Below are 8,817 nucleotides of genomic sequence, written 5' to 3'. Positions count from 1 at the left end.
GTTTTTGTGTTTTTATTCTGGAACCAAAAATTTATGTTGTGTTTTGTGGAGTATTGTGATTCTCTCTCTCGCTCTCTCTCTCGCTCTCTGTTTTGTGAAGTCTGCCTGTCTGTCTCCTCTCTCTCTCTCTCTCTGTTTCTCTTTTTGCCTCTCATTCTCTCCTATCTTCCTGTCTCTCTTGTCTCTCTATCTCATCATCTCTCACTTCCTCTTCCTCCTCAGTACGACCCTCTTGAATGTCATGATTAATCAAGGGGTTAAATCATCATACTCAAGGGGTTAAGTCATCACACTCAAGGGGTTAAATCATCATACTCAAGGGGTTAAGTCATCATACTCAAGGGGTTGTCATCATACTCAAGGTGTTAAGTCATCATACTCAAGGGGTTAAATCATCATACTCAAGGGGTTAAATCCATACTCAAGGGGTTAAATCATCATACTCAAAGGGTTAAATCATCATACTTAAGGGGTTAAATCATCATACTCAAGGGGTTAAATCCATACTCAAGGGGTTAAATCATCATACTCAAAGGGTTAAGTCATCATACTCAAGGGGTTAAGTCATCATACTCAAGGGGTTAAGTCATCATACTCAAAGGGTTAAATCATCATACTCAAGGGGTTAAATCATCATATTCAAGGGATTAAATCATCATACTCAAGGGGTTAAATCATTATACTTAAGAGGTAAAGTCACTATACTTTACCGTGGGAGAACCTGATCACATTATTCTATGGTTCAGAAACACCAAAGTTTGGGTTAACTTGTGGCCATAGAGGGGACTTGCCTAGGGAGAGAACACTTCACCTAGGAGCAGCTAGGGAGATAATACTTCACCTAGGAGCAGCTAGGGAGATAATACTTCACCTAGGAGCAGCTAGGGAGATAATACTTCACCTAGGGATAGCTAGGATTTGTATACGTCGCCAAGTAACAGGTCCTGGGGGCTGACACCTCATGTGCCTGGCATTGAGTTTGATAAAGACAACAGTATAGTCGCTCATGGCCCACACACATGGTGTAATGGTCAGCATGTTCGCCTCGCAAGCCAGCCGACCCGGGTTCGTTCCTCGGGCAGGGTGAAACTATGGGTAAGTTTCTTTACGTCATTTGTCTCTGTCTACCCAGCAGTAATTGGGGACCTGGAAGTTAATCGATTTGCAGATTGTAGTCCGGGGTAATGGTTAGCCAGTGCAGTTGGCGAGTTGTCCGGTCTACTCGGACTATTCCTCGACACTGGGTCATGCAGCTCGTTAACTCAGGGTGTATTAATTGACCCAAATGGTAATGGGTCCCAAAAGTAGTAGGCCATAGTCTAAATGGGCCTAAGACCTAACAGGCCTCAATCCTAATGGACTCAAATCTTAATGGGCCCAGTCCTAATAGGCCCCAGTCCTAATACGCATAACCTAACCTAACCCTTAGGTAGTACGCAGCGACCAAACAGGGAGGTACTACCGCCTGGGAAGACATTAGAAGCATGATGTACTGCCTAATGGTAGACCCTGCTGCCATATGGCATTACAAAAATTGACCAAGTCCCAGGTTGCTGATCTGACTTTCTGCCTCATTTACACAAACATTTTCGCCCCCCAGGCCCCGATGTGGGTCAGTGACCTGTGCCCGGGTGGGCTAATCCCCGTAAAAAATCAAACAAAAAACTAACCTATCCTAACCATACAGACAAAGGGAAAAAGCTGGATATATCCTCTAGTTAAGGTAGAGTCTCAGCGTAACTTTGATGTCATATTTTGTTTTATCTTAAGTCAATCAATTAAGGGCATCATTACAAACTTACGAGAAATAAACTTACGAGAAAAAATTAACTTACGAGAAATAATTAACTTACGAGAAATAATTAACTTACGAGAAATAATTAACTTACGAGAAATGATAAACTTACGAGAAATAGTAGAATTACGAATATGTATGTGACGTCATATGTAACGCAAATATGTTAGTTGTGTACATATATCAGGTTGGTGTTACAGTAGGTGAGAAATTCGACCTTTTACGGGTTATGTAACTGATCTTATGTTACAGAATATTTTGTATTGTTTAAAAATGTGCGAATTCTGTATTTTATTTTGCATTCATTTTATTTTGAATGATAAAGCTTAAGAAATATCTGATAATAATTATAATTTAAGTAAAATTGCATCAAGAGAAATTACTTTACATAATTATTTCCACCAAAGACACACCAAAATATTATTAGTATTTGTCCAAAGTAGTTTTTCTGTAGTTTGTAATATTTTTTTTCACATAACATAAACGTTTAGTAATATTTTGGCCTGTGAAGTAACTTAATACTTTATTGTGAGAGCTGGTGTGTTACTTGATATTGTGAAGGTAGTGTTAAGTAACTCACTGATGGTGGTGTTAAGTAACTCACTGTTGGTAGTGGTAAGTAACTCACTGTTGGTAGTGGTAAGTAACTCACTGTTGGTAGTGGTAAGTAACTCACTGTTGGTAGTGGTAAGTAACTCACTGTTGGTAGTGGTAAGTAACTCACAGGGAGAGAGTGACAGACAGACAGAGAAAGAGAGAGAGAGACAGAGAAAGAGACAGACTGTTCACTATACAACCAAGACTGGGGATCTCAAACGGGGATTTCCCTGGCGGTGACGTCACGCTGTGTAATTCCCAGAGCCGCCACCAGGAGCTGGAAGGACAGTTGCCAGTTAAGAAAATTTCGCTCTACGACCCACCATTTACCTTAAGGTTAATTTATCAACTTAAAATAATGTTTATAAGTGATGATTGTAACGTAAAAGTAGAAGGCTAAGTATTGGTTACATACTTAAGAAACGTATAAGATATACCGAGGTCCTTTTATAAGTGCAACAACAGTTTAAGTAGAATCCGGGTGTAAATACATCAGTAACTTGTATTTGTTTATCCTAACCACATTAATATATAACTTACTAACTCAACCTTAACCTAAATTTAACCTTATCATTAATATACAAAGGAAGTATGACACACTGTTTACTGTTTGTGTGTATATCTTACATCATACACGGTCATACAGTATACTCTGAGGTGTATACTGAGTAGTGAGACGAGTATAGGGCATTGTGTATATCGGGTATTTGGTACAATGGAGGTGTTCCTAAAGATGGAGTCCTCTTCTGTTTCATTTTATTGTCTTTAATATTCTCCCATTCTTGTGTGGGGTGGAACAAGGGGCTTAGAAACGCCAATAAACGAAGGGGGTAAGGAAGAATGCAAGACAAATGCAGAAAGTGACAATAAGTAGAAATATTCACACATACTTGTTAAGCTAGGTTAAGTAAGGTTAGGTGAAATATGCAAGAGGGGGATTCTTCACGTGATCCATTATCTATCAGTTTCTTGTAAGTTTAACCTGTATAGAGTTTACACTGATGAGTTAACCTTCAACGTTCATTAGCGATAGGTAAGACTTGTGTGTGTGTGTGTACGAGTCACTTGAAGGTGTGGGATGATGAAGGTCGCTTTGTTCACCACAGCACCTGACTAATATGTGAGAAAGTCTGTAGCAGAAAGTTGTGTCTGTATTATAACTACATGTGTACCATAAATGCAACTCTGTGTGTGTGTGTGTGTGTGAGTGTTACGACGTCCGGTAGCGCTGTTGGCATTTCCGGTGTGTCTGGTCGTTCGGCCACGCACAAAACTAACACCACTTCTACCACCAAAATTTGAGCCTGTCATCATTAAATATGGCACATGGTGTTATGACCTCCCCTAAGATGGCTTTAAAGGGGTTAGAGGTGATAATAACCAAAGGGAATTATGTTAAAGGGGTTTAGATTTACACTTCATACGTCCGCCAAGTAGGAAAGGAAATGGCCCCTGAGAACTGGCAGTCGTCGCGTCCCAAACTATCGTATCGTAATGAGTGAACAGGAAAGGGTTTTACGTTCATGATTAGTTTGTTGGTTTATTATGATTATTAATTATGTGATTTATCTGTGTGAAACTTGTGGTTAATGAGACTAGTAGTTACTGTCATACACACGACCATAACAAGGCAATTATCTCTTGTGATGTTATACTAAGATAGGTTAGGTTAGATAAGGTCACATTAGGTTAGGTTAATTCAAGTTAGGTTAAGTTAGATTACATAAGCTAGGTTAATTAAGGTTAGGTTAGGTTAGATTAGATGAGGTCACGTTAGGTTAGATTAAATTGCGTTAAGCCAAGTTAGGTTAAGTTAGATTACGTTAAGCTAGGTTAAGTAAGATTAAATTTAGTTAGGTGAAGTAAGGGGCGTGTAGGGAGAGACGAGGGCGTGTGTGTGAGGTGGAGGAGGTGTGGTGGCGCGCGTCCACACCCGTTATACTGGACATCCGTTGGTAGGAGGCAAATAACGGGTGTTGTAGCGGGGTCCAGGTCACCGGGGGTGTAGGTGTGTTGACTGTGTGAGTTATGCAGCAGTAATCCTCCTTTCAGTCTACCTGTGTGTGTGTGCGTGTGTGTATGTGTGTGTGTGTGTGTAATAATAATAATAATAAACGGTTTTATTATTGGTGTGTGTGTGTGTGTAATAATAATAATAAACGGTTTATTAATAGTGTGTGTGTGTAATAATAATAATAAACGTTTATTATAGTGTGTGTGTGTGTGTGTGTGTGTGTGTGTTTATTATTAGTGTGTGTGTGTGTAATAATAATAATAATAATAAACATTTATTAATAGTGTGTGTGTGTATGTTGTAATAATAATAATAAACGGTTTATTAATAGTGTGTGTGTGTGTGTGTGTGTGTGTGTGTGTGTGTGACGTTGTTGACAAGTACTGTACATGTATGGACTCCTGAATAGACTTGTCTGAACGTATACCTGTGTTAGTCAAGTCTGGTCTTGGATGTGCTCACAACTCTCTCTCTCGGGCAGGTTATTAAAACAGTTCACAACTCTCATTCCAAGCAAGTTATAGCTCAGATAGTTATCGGCACAGTTAGGTTAGGTTAGGTTATGAGGGGCTGGGTTAGGTTGCTTAAGATTGGGTCAGGTCAGGTCAGGTTAGGTTGCGTAACATTGGGTCAGGTCAGGTCAGGTCAGGTTAGGTTGCGTAACATTGGGTCAGGTCAGGTCAGGTCAGGTTAGGTTAGGTTAGATTAGGTCTATTTGGTCTGGACCTTCTCTGACCACTGTTACTAAAGAGGACCTGCTGGCTGGCCTGTCCTGCTACCACTACTACTACCTCCACCACTACCAGCACCACCTCTACTACAACTACTACCTAACCTAACCACGCGTCTTCTCACAACAACAACAACCATCTCTCACAACAACAACAACCATCTCTCACACAACAACAACCATCCCTCACAACAACAACAACCATCTCTCACAACAACAACAACCATCTCTCACAACAACAACTATCCCTCACAAAAACAACAACCATCTCACAACAACAACAACCATCTCTCACAACAACAACAACAACAACCATTCTCAACAAACCATCCTCACAACAACCATCCTCACAACAACAACAACCATCTTCACAACAACAACTATCCTCACAAAACAACAACCATCTGTCACAACAACAACAACCATCCCTCATAACAACAACCATCTCTCAACAACAACCATCCTCACAACAACAAACCATCTTCACAACAACAACAACAACAACCATCTCTCACAACAACAACCATCCCTCACAACAACAACAACAACAACAACAACCATCTCTCACAACAACAACAACAACAACAACCATCTCACAAACAACAACCATCCTCACAACAACAACAACAACAACCATCCCTCACAACAACAACCATCCCTCACAACAACAACAACAACAACCATCTCACAACAACAACCATCCCTCACAACAACAACCCTCACAACAACAACCATCCCTCAACAACAACAACAACAACAACCATCCCTCAAACAACAAACCCTCACAACAACAACAACAACAACCATCCCCTCACAACAACAACCCTCACAAACAACAACCATCCCTCAACAACAACCATCCCTCACAACAACAACCATCCCTCACAACAACAACAACAACCATCCCTCACAACAACAACAACAACAACAACCATCCTCACAACAACAACAACCATCCTCACAACAACAACAACCATCCCTCACAACAACAACAACCATCCCTCACAACAACAACCATCCCTCACAACAAACAACCATCCTCACAACAACCAACCATCCCTCACAACAACAACAACCATCCTCACAACAACAACAACAACAACAACCATCCCTCACAACAACAACCATCCTCACAACAACAACAACAACAACCATCCCTCACAACAACAACAACAACAATCCCTCACAACAACAACAACAACAACAACCATCCCTCACAACAACAACAACCATCCCTCACAACAACAACAACCATCTCACAACAACAACCATCCCTCACAACAACAACCTCACAACAACAACAACAACAACCATCCCTCACAACAACAACAACAACAACCACATCTCTCTCACAACAACAACCATCCCTCACAACAACAACCCTCACAACAACCATCCTCACAACAACACCCTCACAACAACAACCATCCCTCACAAACAACAACAACAACAACCATCTCTCACAACAACAACAACAACAACCATCTCTCACAAACAACAACCCCTCACAACAACAACCATCCCTCACAACAACAACAACAACCATCCTCACAACAACAACAACAACAACCATCTCACAACAACAACCATCCCTCACAACAACAACCATCCCCTCACAACAACAACCATCCCTCACAACAACAACAACCATCCTCAACAACAACAACCATCTCTCAAACAAACAACCATCCTCACAACAACAACAACAACCATCCTCACAACAACAACAACAACCATCTCTCACAAACAACAAACATCCCTCACAACAACAACAACAACAACCATCCCTCACAACAACAACAACAACAACCATCCCTCACAACAAACAACCATCCCTCACAACAACAACCATCCTCACAACAACAACCATCCCTCACAACAACAACAACAACCATCCCTCACAACAACAACCATCCCTCACAACAACAACAACCATCTCACAACAACAACCATCCCTCACAACAACAACCATCCCTCACAACAACAACAACCATCCCTCACAACAACAACAACAACCATCCCTCACAACAACAACAACCATCCCTCACAACAACAACAACAACAATCCCCTCACAACAACAACAACCATCTCTCACAACACCTGGACAGTAGAGCCATCAAGGTTGTAATTCAGTGAGGTAAATTTTGTCTTCAGGTGTTGTGTATTATCTCTTATTGTATCTTGAGATGTTTGTAATTAAGAAGGGGGTGTCTGTCTGTCTGTCTGTCTGTCTGTATTTGTTTGTTTGTTTGTTTTTTGTTAAGTTTTCATTTAACTCAAAGGATGGTTAGGGGGGGGGTGTCAGTGACGTCATCATTACTGAGCGGTGATTGGTTTAGGTGTGAAGAGGGTGATGGAGTGTTTTTATTGGTCAGAGTAGCAGGACTTGTGATAGGTAAATGACCAATCTTAGACCAGAGTGATGAGACTTTGACCAATCATAGACTAGAATATGTTGACTAATCACAAGCCAGCGTGATGAAACGTTGACCAATCATAGGACAGACTCACGAAATGACCAATCACAGGCAAGTGTGATGAGAGGTTGACCAATCACAGGACCGAGGCTAAGCCCCCCCCCACAGCAAGATGAAGCCCCCTACAGCAGACAGAATCCCCCACAGCAGACTGAAGCCCCCCACAGCAGGATGAAGCCCCTACAGCAGACAGAATCCCCCCTCACAGCAGACAGAAGCCCCACAGCAGACAGAATCCCTCACAGCAGACAGAATCCTTCACAGCAGACAGAATCCCCTTCACAGCAGACAGAAGCCCCCCACAGCAGACAAAATCCCTCCCACAGCAGACAGAATCCCTTCACAGCAGACAGAATCCCCTCACAGCAGACTGAAGCCCCTAGTGAAGCCTGACACAGCAGACTGAGAGAGAGAGAGGCGGCAGGAGGTGGTTGAAATGCTCCACTTGAAAGAGAACTGAACGTGAATTACTGAATGTAGGTGAACGGCGCCACACGAGGAGTTGTTGATGGAGATAAAGAGATAGAGAGAGATAATGAACGAGATAGAGAGATAATGAACGAGAGATAGAGAGATAATGAACGAGAGATAGAGATAATGAACGAGAGATAGAGATAATGAACGAGAGATAGAGAGAGATAATGAACGAGAGATAGAGATAATGAACGAAAGATAGAGATAATGAACGAGAGATAGAGATAATGAACGAGAGATAGAGATAATGAACGAGATAGAGAGATAATGAACGAAACATAGAGATAATGAACGAGCGATAGAGAGATAATGAACGAAAGATAGAGATAATGAACGAGAGATAGAGATAATGAACGAAAGATAGAGATAATGAACGAGAGATAGAGATAATGAACGAGAGATAGAGATAATGAACAAGAAATAGAGATAATGAACGAGAGATAGAGAGATAATGAACGAAAGATAGAGATAATGAACGAAAGATAGAGATAATGAAAGAGAGATAGAGATAATGAACGAGAGATAGAGATAATGAACGAGAGATAGAGAGATAATGAAAGAGAGATAGAGATAATGAACGAAAGATAGAGATAATGAAAGAGAGATAGAGATAATGAACGAGAGATAGAGATAATGAACGAGAGATAGAGAGATAATGAAAGAGAGATAGAGATAATGAACGAGAGATAGAGATAATGAACGAGAGATAGAGAGATAATGAACGAGAGA

Source organism: Homarus americanus, unplaced genomic scaffold (genome assembly GCF_018991925.1).
Source record: "Homarus americanus isolate GMGI-L3 unplaced genomic scaffold, GMGI_Hamer_2.0 scaffold48016, whole genome shotgun sequence".
In the NCBI taxonomy this organism is placed as follows: domain Eukaryota; kingdom Metazoa; phylum Arthropoda; class Malacostraca; order Decapoda; family Nephropidae; genus Homarus; species Homarus americanus.
Note: the sequence above shows the minus strand (reverse complement) of the source record.